Source organism: Myotis daubentonii, chromosome 2 (assembly GCF_963259705.1).
Source record: "Myotis daubentonii chromosome 2, mMyoDau2.1, whole genome shotgun sequence".
NCBI lineage: Eukaryota > Metazoa > Chordata > Mammalia > Chiroptera > Vespertilionidae > Myotis > Myotis daubentonii.
Window position 1 is genome coordinate 125676929 of NC_081841.1, and position 23183 is coordinate 125700111.

General features: G+C 39.6%; 1 pseudogene; it reads left to right on the top strand.

Moving 5' to 3' along the window:
• The first annotated feature begins 21227 nt into the window (after nt 1-21227).
• Nucleotides 21228-22551, top strand: LOC132226672 (cytochrome c oxidase subunit 7C, mitochondrial-like; annotated as a pseudogene).
• The last annotated feature ends 632 nt before the right edge of the window (nt 22552-23183 follow it).

The following is a 23183-nucleotide window of genomic DNA, read 5'->3' on the forward strand; positions in this document are numbered from 1 at the left end:
TGATGGAGGGTTCCTTTTTCTCCACATCCTTGCCAGCACTTGTCATTTGTTGCTTTGTTGATGATTGCCATTCTGGCAGGTGTAAGATGGTACCTCATTGTTATTTTGACTTTCATCTCTCAGATGATTAGTGACTTTGAGCATGTTTTCATATGTCTCTTGGCTTTCTGACTGTCTTCTTTCGAAAAGTGTCTATTTAAGTCCTTTGACCATTTTTTGATTGGATTGTTTATCTTCCTTTTGTTAAGTTGTATGAGTTCCCTGTAAATGTTGGAGATTAAACCCTTGCAGAGATAACATTGGCAAATATGTTCTCCCATGAAGTGGGCTTTGTTGTTTTGTTGATGGTTTCTTTTGCTGTGCAGAAGCTTTTTATTTTGATATAGTCCCATTTGTTTATTTTCTCTTTAGTTTCCATAGGAGCTGTATCAGTAAAGATATTGCTATGACAAATGTCTACTATTTTGCTGCCTATGGCTTTGACATAGTACTGGAAGTACTAGCCATTGTGATCACACAAAAAGAAGAAATAAAATGCATCCAAATTGAAAAAGAGGAAGTAAAACTGCCCTTATTCGCAGATGACATGATATTGTACATAGAAAACTCCAAAGGCTCCATCAAAAAAAGTACTAGACTTAATAAATGAATTCGGCAATGTAGCAGGATACAAAATTAATAAGTCTATGGCTTTTCTATACACCAATAATGAACTCACAGAAAGAGAAACTAAAAAACCAATCCCGTTTACCATTGCAACGAAAAATAAATTAAGACACCTAGGAATAAATTTAACCAAGAAGATAAAGTACCTGCACTCAGAAAATTTCAGGATGCTAAAAAAGAGAGAGGAAGACATGAACAAATGGAAGAATACATCATGTTCATGGATTGGTAGAATCAATATCGTTAAAATGTCCATACTACCCAAAGCGAACTATAAATTCAATGCAATCCCCATTAAAATACCAATGGCATACTTCAAAGATCTAGAACAAACTCTCCGAAAATTCATCTGGAATAAAAAAAGACCCCGAATAGCTTCAGCAATCTTGAGAAAGAAGAACAATGTTGGAGGGATCACAATACCATATATCAAACTATATTACAAAGCCACTTTTCTCAAAACTGCCTAGTACTGACACAAGAACTGACATATAGACCACTGGAACAGAACAGAGAACCCAGAAATTTTGACACAAGCCATTATGCTCAATTAATATTTGACAAAGGAGGCAAGAGCATACAATGGAATCAAGACAGTCTCTTCAATAAATGGTGTTGGGAAAATTGGACAGATACTTGCAAAAAAATGAAACTAGACCACCAACTTATACCATACACAAAAATAAACTCAAAATGGATAAAGGACTTAAATATAAGATGGGAAACCATAAAAATCTTAGATGAAAATGGAAATTTTAAAAAGACGGAGTAACAATACTTATATTTGACAAAATAGACTTTAAAACAAAGGCTGTAATAAGAGACAAAGAAGGATACTACATAATGATAAAGGGAAAAATCAAATAAGGATATAACCCTTGGACATTTATGCATCCAACATAGGAGCACCTAAATATGTAAAGCAAATTTTGATGGACATAAATAAAGAGATTGACAATAATGCAGTCATAGTATAGAATTTTAACACCCCATTGGCATCAATGGATAGATCTCCCAGACAGAAAATCCACAAGGAAACGGTGGCCTTAAATGACACACTAGAACAATTGGATTTAATTGATATCTTTAGAGCACTTTATCCAAAGTAGCACAATATAAATAATTTTTTTCAAGTGCACCTGAAATAATTTCTAAGATAGTCAGCATGTTAGGACATAAAAAAAGTCTCAATAAATTTAAGAAGATTGAATTTATATCAACTATCTTCTCTGACCATAATGGTATGAAACTAAAAATCAATCACAAGAAGAAAACTGAAAAACACACAAAGGTATAGAGGTTAAATAACATGTTAATAAACAATGAATGTATTAACAATGAGATCAAGGAAGAAATAAAAAATATACATTAAAACAAATGAAAATGAGAACACAGCAACCCAAAATCTATGGAACACTGCAAAAACAGTCCTATGAGGGAAATTCATAGTATTATAGGCTAACCTTAAGAAACAAGAAAAATCTCAAATAAACAATTTTACTTTACACTTAAAGAAACATGAAAAAGAATAAAAACAAATCCCAAAATGAGTAAAAGGAATGAAATTATAAATATCAGAGAAGACATAAACAAAATAGAATCTAAAAGAAACAATACAAATCAATGAAACCAAAAGCTGATTCTTTGCAAAGATTGATAAATCATTAACCAGACTTATCAAGAAAAAATAAGGACCCAAATAAATAAAATCAGAAGTGATAAAAGATAAATAATAACTAACACCAAAGAAATACAAAGGATTGTTAGAAAATATGAACTATATTTCAACAAATTGGACAATCTGGAAAAAATAGAAAAATTCCTAGAAACACAAAATCTTCCAAAACTGAATCAGTGAGAAGCAGAGAATATGAATAGAGAGATTATATCTAATAAAAGTGAAGCAGGAATCAAAAAATGCCAACAACAAGTCCTCACAGGAGAATTTTACCAAACATTCAAAGAAGAACTAAACCTATCCTTCTCAAGCTATTCCAAAACTTTCAAGAGGAAGGAAGACTCCCAACCTCATTTTATTAGGCCTGCATCATCCTAATTCTAAAACCAGATAAAGACACTATAAGAAACAAAATTATAGGCCAATATCCCCAATGAACATAGATTCTGAAACTCTCAACAAAATATTAGCAAACTAGATCCAGCAATATATTAAAAAGATCATAAATGATGGTTAAGTGGGATTTATTTCAGGGATTCAAAGCTGATACAATATTCACAAATCAATAAATGTGATATATCACATAAATAAAATAAAGGATAAAAAATCATGTGATCATATCAAATGATGCAAAAAAAGCATTCAACAAAATCAAGCACCCATTTTTGATAAAAACTCTCAGCAAAGTGGAAATAGAGGGATCACATCTCAACATGATAAAGGCTATATATGACAAACCTACAGCCAACATCATACTCAACAGGCAAAACTAGAAGTGTTTCCCTTAAGAACAGGAACAAGACAAGGATGTCCGCTTTCACCACTCTTATTTAACACTAGAGGCCCAGTGCACAGATTGGTGCACCGGTGGGGTCCCTCAGCCTGGCCTGTGGGGATCAGGCCGAAACCGGCTCTCCAACATCCCTTAAGGGGTCCTGGATTACAAGAGGGTGGTTCTTGGGTGTTGCACCCAAGAATCAGGCTCCCTCCTCTCTGATTCTAGATGCATCACCCAAGAACCACAGCTGCCAAGTCACCACAGCTCAGCAGTTCCTGCATTGAGCAGCTTCCCCCTGGTGGTCAGTGTGTGTCATAGCTACTGGTTGCAGTTGGAGCGTCTGCCCCCTGGTGGTCAATGTGTGTCAAAGCTACCAGTCAGACAGTCGCTTAGGCTTTTATATATACACTAGAGGCCCGGTGCACAAAAATTTGTGCACTCGGGGGGAGGGGGTTCCCTCAGCCCGGCCTGTGCCCTCTCGCAGCCTGGGACCCCTCAGGGGATGACCACCTGCTAGCTTAGGCCTGCTCCCTGGGGGATTGGGCCTAAGATGGCAATCAGACATCCCTCTGGCAGCCTGGCAGCCCTTGGGGGATGTCCACTTGCCAGCGGGGAGCAGACCTAACTGCAGTCGGACATCCTTAGCACTGCTGAGGAGGCAGGAGAGGCTCCCACCACCACCGCTGTACTGGCAGCCAACAGCCTGGCTTGTGGCTGAGCAGAGCTCCCCGCTGTGAGAGCACACTGGCCACCAGAGGGCAGCTCCTGCATTGAGCGTTTGCCCCCTGGTGGTCAGTGTGTGTCATAGTGACCAGTCATTCCCAGTCTTTCTGCTGTTAGGGTCAGTTTGCATATTACCCTTTTACTCTATAGGATAGAGGCGTGGTGCACGGGTGGGGACCAGCTGGTTTGCCCTAAAGGGTGTCCCGGATCAGGGTGGGGGTGCCTGGCCAGCCTGGATGACAGGCTGATGGCTGTTTGCAGCTGGTCACACCCCCTTCCGGGTGGGCATCCCCACTGGGGTGCCTGGCCAGTCTGGGTGAGGGGCTGAGGGCCGTTTTCAGGCTGGCCAGTGACTGAAACTCCCAACCTCTCCTTTGTTTCTTTTTTTTTTCTGAGATTTATTTACCTTCTATGGCTGTCACTGGAACTGAGAGCCGGCTTTAGCTCTCAGGCTCGGCTCCAGCTCTGAGACCTCGGCTGCTGAAAGCAGGTATCTGGGTTTGTTTGGGTTCTATAATTGAAACACTGTTGCGGTCCTGCTTGCTTCAGCTCTGACGGCTGAAAGCAGGTTTCTGGGGTTTGTTTAGGTTCTATAATTGCAACATTGTTTCTTAGAGTGCAACCTCAGAGGCCGGCAGCGGCAGGCAGGGAACCTTGGCTTCCTCCATCACTGGAGCAAGCAAGCCTCCTGTTTGCTTCAGCTGCCTGGCTGCCGGCCGCCATCTTGGTTGGCAGTTAATTTGCATATCTTGCTGATTAGCCAATGGGAAGGGTAGCAAATTTACGGTTAATTACCATGTTTCTCTATTATTAGATAGGATATAGATAGTACTGGAAGTCCTAGCCAGAGCAATCAGACAAGAAGAAATAAAAGGCATCCAAATTGAAAAGGAAGAAGTACAACTGTCACTATTTGCAGATGTCATGATACTGTCCATAGAGAACCCTAAATATTCCACTAAAAAACTACTATAACTGATAAATGAATTCATTAAAGTAGTAGGATACAAATTAAATATCTAGAAATCAATTACATTTTTATATACCAATAATGAACAATCAGAAAGGGAAACTAAGAAAACAATCCCATTCACAATTACTTCAAAAATAATGAAATACCAGGAATAACTTTAACCTATATGTAAAAGACCTATATTGTAAATATTGTAAGACATTAAGGAAAGAAATTGAATAGGACATGAATAAGTGGAAACATATACAGTGTTCATGGATAGGAAGAATTAACATAATTAAAATGTCCATACTACCCAAAGCAATCCATAGATTCAATACAATTACTATTGACATACAAATGGCATATTTCACAGAACTAGAACAAATAATCCAAAAATTTATATCAAACCACCAAAGGTCCAGAATAAAGCACAAAGTTTGAGTAATCACACTATGTGTTATTAAACTATGCTCAAGGCTATAGTAATTAAAACTGCATGTACTGGCATTAAAACAGACAGATAGAGCAATGGAACAGAATAGAGAGCCCAGAAATAAACCCACACCTTTAGTCAATTAATATTTGACAAAGGAGGCAAGAACACACAATAGGGTAAAGGTAGTCTATTCAATAAATGGTCTTGGAAATACTGGACAGATACATGCAAAACATGAAACTAAACCACCTTCTTACATCAAGCACAAGGATAAACTCAAATGGATTAAAGTCTTAAATGTTAGACTCAAAACCATAAAGTCTTAGAAGAAAATTTAGGCAGTAAAATCTTGGACATTTATCATAGCAATATTTTTTTCTAAATATCTCCTCTGGCAAGGGAAACAAAAGGAAAACTAAATAAATGGTACTACTTCAAGTTAAAATGTTTTGCACAACAAAAGAAACCATCAACAAAATAAAAAGCCAACCCACTGTATGGAAGAACATATTTACCAATGATATATCTGATAAGGGGTTAATATACAAAATTTATAAAAAACTTTTAAAATTCAACACCAAGAAAACAATGTGATTAAAAATGAGCAAAGACCATGAACAAATACTTCTCTAAAGAGTGCATAGAGATGGCCCATAGACATACAAAAGGATGCTCAACATTACTAATCATCAGATAAATGCAAATTGAAACCACAATGAAATATCACCTCACACCTGTTAGAATAGCTATCATCAATAAATCAACAAATGATAATGTGTTGGTGAAAATGTGGAGAAAATGGAATCCTCATGTACTGTTGGTGGGAATGCAGTTTGGCAAAGCCACTTTGGAAAAGAGTATGGAGCTACCTCAAAAAATTAAAAGTGGTATTGCTTATGACCTAGCGATTCCACTTCTGGGAATATATTCACAAAATGCAAAACACTAATTCAAAAGACAATATGCAACCCTATGTTTATTGCAGTGTTATTTACAATAGCCAAGATTTGGAAGCAGTCCCAGCATCCATCAGTACAAAAGTGTACAATGTGTATAAAAGCTGTGGTACATTTACATGATGGAATACTACCTGGCCATAAAAGAGAAGGAAATCTTATCCTTTAAGATAGCATTGATGGACCTCAAGACTGTTATGCTAAGTGAAATAATCCAGGCAGAAAAAGACAAGTACCATAGTATTTCACTCATATGTGGAATCTAATGAACAAAATGAACTAACAAGCAAAATAGAATCAGACTCATAGATAGCAGGCTGACAGCAGGGGATACTGATATTGGGGGAGGGGTGACATGATTGAGCAAAAAAGAGAAAAAAGCTCATGAACATAGACAACAGTGTTATAATTGCCAGGGGAGGAGGTAAATGGAGGTGTATTAGGGTGTAGTTGGATATATGGTGATGGATGGTGACTTGTTTTGCAGTGGTAAACACAGAATACAGTGTACAGATGATGTCTTGTAGAATTGTGCACCTGTATAATTTTCTTAACCAGTGTGACCCGAATAAATTTATTACAAAGGGAAAAAATGTAGGGTATGGCTTGGGACATAATCTCCATCTGCACACAGCTCCACATAATCATACTGTCAAAGTAAAAGCAGTGTGATTCCTAGCAAATTTAGCCACAAGACAGGTTGTCTGGTTCTCCAACATCCAACCAGCTGCCACCCTGAGGCTCCTGCTACAGAGAAATTCTGGAGCTACCACTAATTGGTAGAGCATTTCAGGGAAGAGGATAGCATCAGAACTAGGGCCAAATGGAGATCTGAGTCTGCAATTCCCATTTACTACTTACAATGCACCTTCTCCCATGGTGCTCATGGCATTTAGGAACAACTCTGTGTCTTCTCTCCTATGACAACCTTACTTTCCAAGGCCCATATCCTCAGGGATCTCCCCTGCTATGCATCTCTGTACTATTGCAACTTAACCCTCCAAGGTATTAGAGGTGCACAACATGGGACCTCTCACTCTAACAGTGGAATATTGCCATGTACCAACAAGCTACTGGGAAAAGACACATGTGAGGGCAGGCAAATCTTGGGAGTTTCTCAGATCACATTAGGTGATTAGCTGAAAATCAAACTATATGTATGCCTTCTAAATAGTTCAAGGCATAGCATAAAGAAGAGATAAAACACTATTTGACTATGTCAAAAACTGAGAAAGTCAGAAGAGAAGATGGTTGCAGAGTAACTGGAGACTATGTGCCCTTGCTCCCAGCCAAGGACTGGATTTACAGCTACTAGTAAAATACTGTGCAATCAACTTTAAAAATCAAGAGAAGTGTAGCAGATTGGACATATTATATTTAAGGAGCACTGAAGAATCAAATAGAGACTAGTAAGAGGAGGGGAGTTTCTGAAAGGGGGAGCCCCCCTGGAGCAGGTGCTTGGCTGAGAGGCTGAGTGATACTGGCTGCAAAGTTCCCTCCCCTTGGGAGTGAGGAGTCTCAACCCCACACAGGGATCCCAAAACTAGAGCATCAAAGACTGGAAGAAGAGCCCACTAGCATTAGGCAGAAGGAACAAGAGTTGGTCTGCCTGGGAGAACAGGACTGCACCTTGCTCAGACCACTGGAAAGGCTGTGCTGCGGAGTTTGAGTACAGCAGAGGGGGCCCTGGGCAGTACTCAGCAGTGACTTTGAGGGACACTTTACTTACTTGAAGGTATTATGCAGAGCCCTAGTTAGTGATAAACTATCTGTCTTGGGGGAAGGGGAAAGGATTTCCCCAACCTGGAGTGCAGGGTTAGAACCCTTCCTCAAACCTGTGGGGCTTCCTGACTGCTCATCCTGTGGGTTTTAGCAGCTCAGAGGAACAGGGCAGATTGGAGATTTTGGGACAACACTATGGAAAGTCAAGAACACAAGTGGAGCTAGAAATCTCAGTCCCCACTTTGGTGAGGCCAGCTCCACAGAACGATCTGAGTCCTCCAGGGGGGCTGATTTCATAACCCTTTCTGCTTAGACCTGTGGCATGAGGGTGCCGGTTCTTCACACAGGTGGGAATTTTGAACTTTATCCCCCAGGAAGGCTTCTATCATGGAGACATATGAGTGAGTGCTGGGCATTGTGAGGAGGTTGACCTGAGCTCCCAGTGAGTTCAGCCAACCAGTTCTGGGAAACAAAGGTAGAGCCTCCCCCTCCTGTACACTGGATTCACCAACCTCAAATAGGAGACTTTCGTTCAGCTCTGTGAAGTCCCAGATAACCCTGCTAGACACACTGCTGTGGGGGAAAAGAGAGTAGGTCAGAGCAGGACATTTCAAGTATGAGATTCTCAGAGACTATTGTCTGGGATCAGGAGGAAGTGCTTAGCCCCCTCCTGCAGGCCGAGCCAACAAGATTAACAACTGGAGCTCTTTTTATCAATACCACTTGAGCCCAGAGCAGCTGAAACTGGTCCTACAGACAAGACTAAAGACTATACCCAACATCAACCTATAGCAGGCCACATTAGGGGGAGCTAGAGTTGGAGTCTGTGGTAGAGGCTGGGGAGTTTGGCTTTGAATCAGAGACTAATTTCCCCTCATTGAGTGCCTGACTGCATAATATCTAAGGAAGGGGCCCACTAACCCAAGCAAAGCTAGCTTGGGTCCATCCTAAAAACTCTCTTTGGAAGGCACTGGAGATAGACAAGGCAACCTCAGGGGGGAGGCAGAGTAACAGACAGATGAAGGCTGACATCAGGGAGCCTCAGACCAGCAACATAACTGCCCCCAGCTCTAAGCTAAAAGAAGCTGATCCATTTACACAGATTGGTCCCTCCTATGAACACACAGGTCTAGCAGACACAGACACAAACAGTGAATATATGGTGGTAAAGGTTGACCTTTAGAGACACCTAGCCTGAAGGGTTAATGATTTTGACACTTAGTCCATAAAGACACCTTGAGACTGCACCAGCACAGCAGATTGCACACCATGGTTGGGGTTGATCATCATAATCAACCAGTCTGATGGTTGATTCCAACCACTAAAGGGCCATCAGCTCTTAAAACCAAATTACAACAGGAGAGTCCAAACAACTCACAAAGAGACATTTCTAGAACATCCAGCTCAGGAGATCAAGGAGACTACACCCTGGGAACCATAAGACATCTACAACAGAATTTCACCACCCCCCGACCAAGATGGGGGATCATAGCAGTCCTTTCTAAAACATAGAAACAAACACAAAGAGACAGCCAAAATGGGGAGACAAAGAAACAGGCCTCAAATGAAAGAATGGAAGGAAACTTCAGAAAAAGAGCTAAATGAAATGGAGGCAAGCAATTTATTAGAAAAAGAATTCAAAGTAATGGTTATAAGGATGCTCAAGGAACTTAGTGAAAATGACATCATGAAGAAGAATGTAGAAATTATGAAAAAATAATCAGGCAGATATGAAAAATGCCATATCTGAAATACAGAATACACTGGAAGGAAATTTTAGTTGTCTGGACAAGGCAGAAGATTGAACCAGTGAATTAGAAGACAAAATAGAAACAAATCACTCAATCAGAACAAAAAAAAAAGAACAAAATAATTAAAAAGCAGGAGAATAGTTTAAGGGAACTTTGGGACAACATGAAATGTAACAACATCCACATCATAGGGACAATAGAAGAAAATGAGCAAGGGATAGAGAACCTGATTGAAGACATAATAACAGGAAACTTCCCCAATCTGGTGAAGAAAAATGTCACACAAGTTCAGGAAAGACAGAGAGTCCCAAATAAGATAAACACAAAGAGACCCACCCCAAGATACATCATAATTAAATGGCAAAGATCAAACACAAAGAGAAAATCTTAAAGGCAGCAAGAGAGAAACAGTCAGTTACCTACAAGGGAGTTCCCATAAAGCTGTACTCTGCTCTCTCAACAGAAACACTTCAGGCCAGAAGGGATTGGCATGAAATACTCAAAGTGATGAGAAGCAAGAACCTGCAACCAAGACTGCTCTATCCAACAAGGCTATAATTTAAAAATCAAAGGTGAAATAAAGAGTTTCCCAGACAAAAAAAGACTGAAGTTCATTACCACCAAACCAGCTTTTCAAGAAATGCTAAAGGGGCTGCTGTAAGAAGGAGAAGAGAGAGAGAGAGAGAGAGAGAGAGAACGCCATAGTATAAAAGAGTGTCAATAAATAAGTGCCTACATAACGATAAATGGATCAATCCAACAAGAAAATATAACCCTTATAAACATATATGCACCCAATATAGAAGCACTTAATATATTGAAAAAAAATTGGTGGACTTTAAGGGAGAGATCAACAGCAATATAGTCATATAGGGGACTTTAATACCCCACTATCAACAATGGATAGATCTTCCAGACAAAATATCAACAAGGAAACAGAGACCTTAAGCAACATGCTAGAGCAGATGATTCTAAATTATATCTACAGAAAATTTTATCCCAAAGCAGCAGAATATGCATTCCTCTCAAGTGCACATGGAATATTCTCAAAGATAGACCACATGTTAGTATACAAAATAAGTCTCAATAAATTTAAGAAGATTGAAATCATATCAAGCATCTTCTCTGACACGATGGTATGAAACTAGAAATCAACCACACTAAAAATCTCAAAAATATTCAAACACATGGAGGCTAAAAATCATGTTATTAAACAATTAGTGGATAACCAATGAGATGAAGGATGAAAATAAAAATTACCTGAAAACAAACAAAAATGAGCATACAATCATGCCAGATCTATAGGACACAGCAAAAGCAGTCCTGAGAAGGAAGTTCATAACATTACAAGCCTACCTCAAAAAGCAAGAAAAATCTCAAGTAAACAATCTAACCTTACACCTATAAGAATTTAAAAAATAACAGCAGGAAAAGCCAAAATAAATAGAAAGAAGGAAATAATAAAGATCAGAGTAAAAATACATGACATAGAAACTTTTTTAAAAATACAAAAGATCAAAGAAACAAAAAGCTGGGTTTTTTTAAAGATAAGTAAGATTAATATACATTTGATAAGACTCATCAAGAGACAAAGAGAGTGGACCCAATTAAACATAATTAGAATGGGAAGAGGAGAGGTAATAACAGATATCACAAAAATACAGATGATTGTAAGAAAATATTATGAACAACTATATGCCAACAAAATAGAAAAACTGGGTGACATGGAAAAATTCCTAAAACATTACAATCTTCCAACACTGACTCAGGTATAAGCAGAACACCTGAGTAAACCCATAACAACTAACAAAACCAAAGCAGTAATAAAAGAAAAAATTTCCAGCAAACAAAAGTCCTGGACTGGATGGCTTCACAGGTAAATTTTACCAAGCATTCAAAGAAGAACAAACTCCTATCCTCCTCAAGCTATCCCAAAAAATTCAAAAGGAAGAAAGATTCCCAAGATCTTTTTGTGAATCCAACATTATGTTAATACCAAAGCCATGTAAAGACACAACAAAAAAAAGAAAATTTTAAGCCAATATCCCTGATAAACATAGATGCTAAAATCCTCAACAAAATATTAGCAAATTGGATCCAGCAATATATTAAAAAGACCATACACCATGAACAAGTGGGATGTATTCCAGGGATACAAGGCTGGTAAATATCACCAAATCAGTAAATGTGATACATCATGTAAACAAAATGAAAGATAAAAATCACATGATCATATCAATAGATGCAGAAAAATGATTTGATAAAATTCAACACCCATTTCTGATAAAAAAAAAACACTCTCAGCTAAATGGGAATAGAGGAATGATATCTCAACATAATAAAGGCCATATATGACAAATCTACAGCCAATATCATACTCAATAGGGCAAAAATAACACCATTTCCCCTAAGAACAGGAACAAGACAGGGATGTCCACTTTCACCACTCTTATTCAACACTAGAGGCCTGGTGCACTAATTCGTGCACCAGTGGGGTCCCTTGGCTTGGCCTGCGGGATCGGGCCAAAACTGGCTCTCTGACATCCCCCGAGGTGTCCCGGATTGTGAGAGGGTGCAGGCAAAGCTGAGGGGCCCCACCAGTGCACAATCGGGGCCAGGGAGGGATATGGGAGTTTGGCCAGCTGGGGAGTGATCACAGGAGGGCTCCAGGGCACGTCTGGCCCATTTCGCTCAGTCCTGATTGGCCAGACCCCAGCAGCAAGCTAACCTACCAGTCGGAGCATCTGCCCCCTGGTGGTCAGTGCACATCATAGTGAGCAGTAGAGTGGCCTTAGCATATCATTAGCATGTTACTCTTCGATTGGTTGAATGGCCGACCAGACACTTAGCATATTAGGCTTTTATCATATAAGATAGTACTGGAAGTTCTAGCCACAGTGATCAGACAAGAAGACATAATAGGCATCCAAATTGGAAAAGAGGAAGTAAAACTATCATTATTTGCAGATGACATGATATTATACATAGAAAACACTGAATACTCTACAAAAAAACTACTAGATATAATAAATAAATTTGGCAAAGTTGCAGGATGCAAAATCAATATCCAGAAATCAAAGGCATTATTTATAGACCAATAATGAACTATCTGAAAAAGAAACTAAGAAAACAACCCCACTTACTATTGCACCACCAACAGCAAAAATAATGTACCTAGGAATAAATTTAACCAAGGAGATAAAAGACCTGTACCTGGAAAACTATATGGCATTGAAGAAAGTAATTAAGGAATATACAAAGAAGTGGAAGCATATACCATGTTCATGGTTTGGGAGAGTAAACATTAAGATGTCCATACTACCTAAAGTAATCTATAGATTTAACACAGTTCCTATTACAATATCAATGGCATATTTCACAGAACTAGGAAGCATATTCTAAAAATTTATTTGGAACCAAAAAAAGGCCTTGAATAGCCATGACAATCTTGAGAAAGAAGAACAAAGTTGGAGGTATCACAATACTCTAGATCAAACTATAATACAAAGCCATTGTAATCAAAACAGCCTGGTACTGGCATAACAGCTGAAACCAATGGAACACAACAGAGAGCCTAGAAATCAACCCACTCTTCTATGGTCAATTCATATTGGACAAAGGAGTCAAAATTATACAATGGGATAAGGCAATCTTTCAACAAATGGTGTTGGGAATATTGGACAAGCACATGCAAAAAAGGTGAAACTAGACCACCAACTTATACTATACACAAGAATGAACTTAAAATGGATAAAATACTTAAATGTAAGTCAAAAAAAACATAAAAAATGCTAGAAGAAAACATAAGAAGTAAAATCTCAGACATCTTCCACCAGAGCAATATTTTTGCCAATATGTCTGTGAGAACAAGGAAAACTCAGAAAAGGATAAAGAAATTGGAATACATCAAGCTAAAAAGAAACCACAAAAGAAACCATCAACAAAATGTAAAGAGAACCCACTGTATGGAGAACATATTCACCAATGATACATCCAATAAGGGGTTAATTTCCAAAATATATAAAGAACTTATACAACTAAATAGCAAGAAGACAAACAATCCAATTGAAAAGTGAGCAAAGGACCTAAATAAATACTTCTTCAAAAAGGACATGAAAAAGATGCTTAATGTCACTAATCAGCAGAGAAATGCAAATAAAAACTACAATGATGTATCACCTCACACCTGTCAAAATGGCTATTATCAATAAATCAACAAACAACAAATGCTGGCGAGAATGTGGTGTAAAGGGAACCCTTGTGGACTGTTGGTTGGAATGATTGGTGCAACCACTGTGGAAAACAATATGGAGTTTCCTCAAAAAATGAAAAATGAAACTGAGTTTTTATCTGCAATCTCACTTCTGGGAATATATCCTAAGAATCCCAAAACACCATTCAGAAAGAATATATGCATCTCTATGTTTATAGCAGTACTATTTACAATAGCCAAGTTCTAGAAGCAACCTAAGTGCCCATCAGTAGATGAGTGAATTAAAAAGCTATGGTACATTCATTTTTTACACCTGCATAATGGAATATTATGCAGGTGTAAAAAAGAAGGAACTTTACCCTTTGCAACAACATGGATAGACCAGAAGAGTAATATGCTAAGTCAGGAAGAGAAAGACAAATACCATGTGATCTCATTAATATGTGGAATCTAATGAACAAAATAAACTGATGAACAAAATGGAACCAGAAGCATGGATACATGGGACAGACTGCCCAATGCTTGAGGGGAGGTTTTGGGGGTGACCAGATAAAGAAGGTGAAGTGATTAGCTAAAGAATATATATGCATACCCCCTGGATACAGACAATAGTTTGGTGAAGGCCAAGGAAGAGGGAGGTCTCAGAGTTGTTGGAGGTGGACAAAGGGCAGGGAAAAGGGGGCCACATGCAATTATGTCAACATTAAAATGTTTTAATTAAAAAAACTGAGAAAGTTGAATGATCACAGTAAGACCCAATCACAAAGATTTTGGAGAGAGTTCTCAGTAATTGGTACTGGCTCAAGTATTAGAGAAGTTGTGGTGCTTCATGATATAAGATCTATGTGGTATTTGAAGAAGCTGTGTATAAGAGAGGCTGGAGGAAGGAGAACTGACTGCCCATTGGCCTGGATTATGTGGGCATCTGTTTTAAACTCATAACTGTCTCTACACACATTCCAGACCAGAGTATACTATCTAATAAAGAAGGAATATGCTAATTGACCATCACGCCCTCACAAGATGGTGGTGCCCACAGCCACAAGATGGCAGCACCCAGTCCCCTCAGCCCCGCCCCATCCAGCCAGAGTCCCCCAGTCCCGTCAGCCTGGCCATGGGCAGCAGGCGCCACGTGCCTCATCCAGCTTCAGTCCCCCAGTCCTCCCAGCCCATCTCATCTAGCCAGAGTCCCCCAGTCCCCTCAGCCCCATCTCATCCAGCCTCAGTCCCCTAATCCCCTCAGCCCTGCCTCACACAGTCCCCTCAGCCCTGCCCCATCCATCCAGAGTCCCCCAGTTCCCTCAACCCCCTGGGGGATGGCAGGCGCCACGCACCCCATCCAGCCAGAGTCCCCCAGTCTGCTCAGCCCCACCTCATCCAGCCTCAGTACTCTAGTCCCCTCAGCCCTGCCTCACCCAGTCCCCTCGGCCCCACCTCATCCAGCTAGAGTCCCTCAGTCCCCTAAGCTCCACAGAGAAAGGCAGTTGAGGGAGATCGGGCTGGCAGGGGAGGGCAGTTGGGGACGATCATACCAGCAGGGGAGCAGTTAGGCATCAATCAGGCCAGCATGGGAGCAATTAGGGGGCTATCTGGCTGGCAGGCAAAGTGGTTAGGGGCAATCAGGCAGGCAGGCAGGCGAGTGGCTATGAGCAAGCAGTCCCAGATTGTGAGAGGGTGCAGGCTGGGCTGAGGGACTGCCCCCTGCACGAATTTTGTGCACTGGGCCTCTACATCAATTCTCTGCTTTGCTGTGGGAAAGTTAGCCTGATCCTGTCAAACTCGTGGCCAGCGGGCCACAGGCCAATATCCCTGATGAACATAGATGCTAAAGTCCTTAACAAAATATTAGCAAATCGGATCCAGGAATATATTAAAAAGATCATACAACATGATCAAGAGGGATTTTTTCCAGGAATGCAAGGCTGGTACAATATTCATAAATCAATAAACATCACATAAAGAAATTGAAAGATTAAAATCACATGATCATATCAATAGATGCAGAAAAAGCATTTAACAAAATCCAATACCCTTTTTTTGATAAAAAAAAAAAAAACATAAGTAAAGTGGGAAGAGAAAGATCAAATCTCAGCAAAATAAAAGCCATATATAACAAATCTACAGCTAACATCATACTCAATGTGCAAAAACTAAAACCATTTCCCCTAACAACAGGAATAAGACAGGGATGTCAGCTTTCACCACTCTTATTCAACAGAGTACTGGAAGTCCTAGCCACAACAATCAGACAAGAAGAAATAAAAGCTATCCAAATTGGAAAGGAAGAAGTAAAACTCTCATTATTTGTAGATGACATAATATTGTACATAGAAAATCCTAAAGACTCCACCAAAAACTACATGATTTAATAAATGAATTTGGCAATGTAGCAGGATACAAAATTAACACCCAAAAATCAATGTTTTTTTATACACCAACTAGAGGCCCGGTGCACAAAAATTTGTGCATTTGGGGGGGATCCCTCAGCTCGGCCTGTGCCCTCTTGCAGTCTGGGACCCCTTAGGGGATGTCCACCTGATGGCTTAGGCCTGCTCCCTGGGGGGATCAGACCTAAGCTGGCAGTCAGACATCCCTCTGGCAGCCCAGGAGCCCTCGGGGGATGTCCACTTGCCAGCGGGGACCAGGCCTAAGCTGCAGTCGGACATCCTTAGCACTGCTGAGGAGGCAGGAGAGTCTCCCACCATCACTGCTGTGCTGGAAGCCATCAGCCTGGCTTGTGCCTGAGCAGAGCTCCCCCTGTGGGAGCACACTGACCACAAGGGGGCAGCTCCTACATTGAGTGTCTGCCCCCTGGTGGTCAGTGTGTGTTATAGTGACCAGTCATTCCCAGTCATTCTGCTGTTAGGGTCAGTTTGCATATTACCCTTTTATTATATGCCTGGTGCATGGGTGGGGGCTGGCTGGTTTGCCCTGAAGGGTGTCCCGGTTCAGGGTGGTGGTCCCACTGGGGTGCCTAGCCAGCCTGGGTGAGGGGCTGAGGGCTGTTTTCAGGCTGGCCACAACCCCTTCTGGGTGGGGGTCCCCCCTGGGGTGCCTGGCCAGCCTGGGTGAGGGGCTGATGGCTGTTTGCAGGCTGGCCACAGACCCTTCAGGGTGGGGGAACCCGTTGGGGTGCCTGGCCAGCCTGGGTGTGGGGCTGATGCCTGTTTGCAGGCTGGCCACAGCCCCCAGCCACCCAAGTTCCCAGTGGAGGCTGGCTGGAAGCAGGTATCTGGGATTCATTTATCTTCTATAATTGAAACATTGTTGCCTTTAGCAGAAGCCACAGCTGGCCAGGGTAGGCGGGAAGCTTGGCTTCCTCCATCGCCAAGGCAACCAAGCTTCCTGCTTGCTCCAGCTCCGTGGCAGACGGCTGCCATCTTGGTTGGATTAATTTGCATATAGTCGCTCTGATTGGCTGGTGGGCGTGGCTTGGGGTATAGCAATGGTACAGTCAATTTGCATGTTCTCTTTTATTAGATTAGATAATGAAGTCTCAGAAAGAGAAACTAAACAAGCAATCCCATTTACCATTGAAGAAAAAATAAGATACTTAGACATAAACTTAACCAAGGTGGTAAAAGACTTGTACTTGTACTGGACATTGAAAAACGAAAAATAGAAAAATAGAAATAAGTGGAGGGATATACCATGTTCATGGATAGAAAGAATTAGCATCATTAAAGTATCCTAACTACCCAAAGCAATCTATAGATTCAATGCAATCGCTATGAAAGTACCAATGGCATATTTCACAGATCTAGAACAAATACTCCAAAAATTTATGGAACCAGAAAATACCCAAATAGCAGCTGCAATCTTGAGAAAGAAAAACAAAGTTGGAGGAATCACAATACCAGATTTCAACTTATACTACAAAACCACTATAATCAAAACAGCCTGGTTCTGGCACCAGAACAGGTATATAAATCAATGGAACAGAACAGAGACCCCAGACATCAACATAAGCCATTATACCCAATTAATATTTGACAAAGGAGGCAAGAGCATACAGTCGAATCAAGACAGTCTCTTCAATAAATGGTGCTAGGAAAATTGGACAGATAAATGCAAACAATGAAACTAGACCCCCAACATAAAACATACACAAGAATAAACTCAAAATGCACTAGCTGGTTTGGCCTGCAGACTGAAAGGCCCCAGATTCGATTCCAGTCAAGGGCACATGCCTGGGTTGCAGGCTCAGTCCCCAGTAGGGGGTGTGCATAAGGCAGCCAATCAATGATTCTCTCTTATCATCGATGTTTCTATCTCTCTCTCCTCTTTTTCTCTCTGAAATCAATAAAACATATTTTAAAATAAAAATTATTTTTAAAGAATAAACTCAAAATGGATAAAATTACTTAAATGTAAGGCATGAAACCATAAAAACCCTAGAAGAAATCATAAGGAGAAAAATCTCAGATATTTCTCATAGCAATATATTTGTGGCTATGTCTCCTAGGGCAAAAGAAACTAAGGAAAAAATAAACAAATGGAACTACATTTAAAAAAAATGCTTCTGCACAGCAAAAGAAACCATTAACAAAATGTAATGGGAACCCACTATATGGGAGGACATATTTGGCAATGATACATCTGATAAAGAGTTATATCCAAAATATCTAAGGAACTCATACAACTTAACAAAAGGAAGACAAACAATCCAATAAAAAAATGGGCAAAGGACCTAAATAGACACTCTGCAAAGTGGACATAGAGAAGGCCAAGAGACATATGAAAAATGCTCAAAGTTACTAATCATAATGAGATGCAAATTAAACAGACACTGAGGTATTACCTCACACTTGTCAGAATGCCTACCATCAACAAATCAACAAATGACAAGTGCTGGTGAGGATGTGGAGAAAAGGCAACCTTAGTACACTGTTGGTGGGAATACAGACTGGTGCAGCCATTATGGAAAACAGTATGGAGTTTCCTCAAAAAATTAAATATGGAACTGCCATTTGACCCAGTGATCCTACTTCTAGGAATATATCCTAAGAAACCCGAAACACCAATCAGAAAGAATGTATGCACCCCTATGTTCATAACAGAGCAATTTATAATAGCTAAGATCTGGAAACAGCCCAAGTACCCATCATTAGATGAGTAGGTAAAAAAGCTGTGGTACATATACATCATGGAGTATTCTGCAGCTGTAAGAAAGAAGGTTCTCTTACTCTTTGAGACAGCATGGAGGGACCTGGAGAATATTATGCTAAGCGAAATAAGCCAGTCAGAGAAAGACAAGTATCACATTCTCTCATTCATATGTGGAATCTAAAGAGCAAAATAAACTGATGAACAAAATAGATCCAGAGACCTAGAAGCATGGACCATACTATCAAATCGCAGAGGGAAGGCAGGGGAGGTTTGGGTATGTGGAATGGAAGAGATCAACCAAAGAACTTGTATGCTTATATGCATAACCCATGGACACAGTCAATGGGGTGGTGAAGGCCTGAGGCAGAGGGCAGGGGAGGACTAATGGAGTCATTGGGTGTCGGGGGGGGGGGGAGATAGGAACATATGTAATACTTTCAACAGTAATAGATTTTTTTTTAACGTTTTCCTAAATCAAACCAGAACTAGAAAAATTAGGTTGGCCAAAATACAATAAACAGTATCCATCATGGAATAAGGCTTCAATATATAGTTGCTCACTCACTGTGTGACTGGATCAAGGAAGTTAACAATCAACTATCTGTAAACTAATTGCTAATTTTTTAAAAAAGGAATAAAGCTTATCTTTCACAGTTCTTCAGAGTTAAGGCCATTTACCCAGACTGTGGCAAACTAATTTATGTGCAAAGAGTAAGCAGGGCTACCCTAAAAGAAAGTCACCAGCCAAGGCCTATGTGTTTCTAAGTTTCTTATTCGCATTCATTTCATTGCCTGAGTTGCAATAAAGAGAAATTAAAATGTGTATGGAGGGTCCACTACAGATATTGAATTTTGATTGCTGTTTTCCACTCATCAGAAAAAGTGTATTAAACAAAATGCAGAGTCACATAATTCAAGCTACTTTCTGTTTGTTCATTAAAAAAATGCTTTATATGCAGAAATTTCAAGTGAGAAATATCAGGTCTCCCAAAGCAGCTATTATCAAATAAAACATCCAGAAAATCAATGCACTGAAAATGGCTATGACCATAACCTTGAATATAAGCCAGTGAGGTCATCTTTCAGTGTTTTTGAACTGTTTATTATACCCAGAAAGCCTATCTAAGTGTTTTAATTCTTTGATGTAAAATTTCTTACCATCCTTTATAGAGTATTGCTTTAACTATCTACTTATTCTTTTCACAAAACCTTGCTGACTGCTATTATGAGGGAGGCTCTGAAAAAGAATGGTGTATGAGAGTATTTAGGATATTTTTGTTATACATAAAGAGGAATGGGCCATTGAAAGACCTAATCAGTTGATTCTCCCCCTCCAAATCAAGGTCCCCCTTCTACACAGGCTGCCTGTGCCCTCTTGCCACATCCACTTTAAAATGGCTCTTCATCCCAGGCAGCAAAGGGAGGAATCTCTACTACAGTGAGATGGCTCCCTCAGGCTTTCCCTTTTTGACCACAGAAGGTGAGCTGGGGGAAGGCCTGCTCTTGCACGAATTTTGTACATCGGGCCTCTAGTATTCTAATAACTATGTATGGTACTAGGTAAATTCTAAACTTACCAAGGGGAACACTTTGTTAAATATATGATTGTCTAATCACTATGCTGTACACCTGAAACTAATACAAAATAATATTGAATGTAAACTATAATTGAAGAAAATAGAATAAGATTTTTCTGAAGGCTAAATAGAACTGTTGTGTATCAAGAGTTTCAGAGGATCCTTGAGCAGGGCTTGGCTCAGTGAATAGAGCATCAAGCCTGCAGAATGAAGGGTCCTAGGTTCGATTCCATTCAAGGGCACGTGCACAGGTTGCGGGCTGGATCCCCAGTAGGGAGTGTGGGGGAGGCAGATGATCAATGATTCTCTCTCCCTCTCCCTTCCTCTCTGAAATCAATAAAAATACATTTTTTTTAAAAGAGTTTCAGAGGATGTTCCTCTTGGAGCCATCATTCTTCCATCTCTTCTTGGCCCATAGAATGTTCCCAACAACAGGCCAGGGACATAGAGATATGAAAGAAGTGAGGGTCATTAACCACACTAGTGTCCATGAGAGCATTTCTGATGTCATTTATCTCCACCTTCCAAGAATACTGGGATGGCTTTGCATAGACAAGTGAAAAATATTGTCCATTAAGTCTATGAAGATACTGTAAAACGGTACTGAGAAAGATTTGTGTTAAGCATTACTTTAACTCAAGCTAATGTTCTCTCCTGGCAAGAATGGCAACTATGAGGTGATATGAGGTTAGGACAGTTGGATCTATAGTTGGATGGAACTGAGCTCTGTTCTATGTATGTACAAATTAGATTATAGACCCTCAACAAAAGTTTTACTAGATGGATAACAAGAGTCAAGCAAGTAGTTGTCCCCAACTCTGGAATGAACCTGTGTTCTTGGCTGGATTGTGACCATTTATTAAACTCTAAAGAGTTTGGATCAGAAGCTGTGACACTGCCTGTTATACATTTCTGAGGGAGCTGAAAACCTGGGCAGGCACTAGAAAGAAACTTTGTACTGACTTTCCCCCAGAGTGCCCCTATGGTATCTACCCTTTCACAAATGAAGCAACCTTAAACCAAGTTATACAGAGTATTTGAAAACTGATTCTATATTTAATTATATTAAGAAAATATTAAAATTCTATTTAGGAGTGGGAATGGTATTGTGATAATATTGGGGTTTTTAATATATATATATATATATATATATATATATATATATATATATATAATATTTAGAGATTGAATTATACGATATCTGGAATTGGCTTCAAAATAACATTGGAGGAGGAGGGTACAGCAGGTAGGGGTGTGGGTAAAACAGAATTGTCCTTGGGTTGATCATTATTGAAGCTGGATAATGGTTTTATTGTGCTAGGTTTTATTTTGTTTTGCCATATATTACACTTTTTCTATAATAAAAAGCTTTTCAAAAAAGAATAAAAATTGGTTAAAGTTACTTTAAATTCACATTAGAAAATCATATTCTGAAAAAATACTTTAAAAATGTTAAATGGAATAAGATCCAAAGTTATACATAAGAAACTGCATGTACATATATATTTACATATGCACATAAATAGAAAAAGAAACTACACAAAATGTGTATCCCATCCTGGCAAGCATACATATTATTTTTCATTATTCATTGCTGCCTTTCTTTATTTTTAAAATTTTCTTAAAAGAAAATATGTTTATAGTTTTATAAAGTGTGTGCATGGTGTGTGTGTGTGTGTGTGTGTGTGTGTGTGTGTGTGTGTGTAAAATAAACAACATCGTGGTGAAAAAAAAGGACTTGATGTGATACTGCCATTTCCTCCACCTTTAGTCTCTGAGTCTTTTGCAGAGCTCCCGACAACATTCTACTGGGACAGAGCATTTGGCAGTTCACAATCTCTGTGGTTGCAGGCATCACTATGAGGACCCAGAAAAGAACTTGCCATTTTCAGTGGAAAGCAAGTTACTAGTTATAATCACTACATATTTTGAATCTGGATTTGCTGCACCTTTCTTTATAGTAAGACACTAACTACTTAAGAAATAAAGTGTTTTAGCTGATCCATAAAACAGATACAAAGAGGAGCAGTTTAAGAGGTGCAGTCTCTTTGAAAAATGGATCAGACTGTTGAACTCAACATACTTGATGTGCTTGTAAATAAACCTATGGCATGAAAAATCTATACATATAAAAGCCTAAGTGACCAGAACGCCAGAATGACTGAAACAGCCAGTCGCTATGACATGCACTGACACCAGGAGCAGACGTTCAATGCAGGAGCTGCCCCCTGGTGGTCAGTGTGCTCCCACAGTCAACCTCCCTGGTCCCTTCCCCCGGAAGGCCCTGATCAGCCCTGATGACCGGCCAGGCCTAGGGACCCCACCCATGCATGAATTTTGTGCACTGTGCCTCCACTAAATAAATAAAATAAAATAAACAACATCATATTGTTAATGGTGATTATCTCTGGGTGGTGGTGTCATTGGTCATTTTATTTTTTTCTTTTTCTCTGTGTATTTTCTTCAATTAATAAGTATAATATGATCAGAAAAAAATATAGCATGAAATATTAAAGCTTGACTTATTGTTCTTTATAGCTAAAGGATTATATAGGGCAATATAACATCTATACTAATAAAAGGGTAATATGCTAATTAGACCAGATAGACCAGACTTCT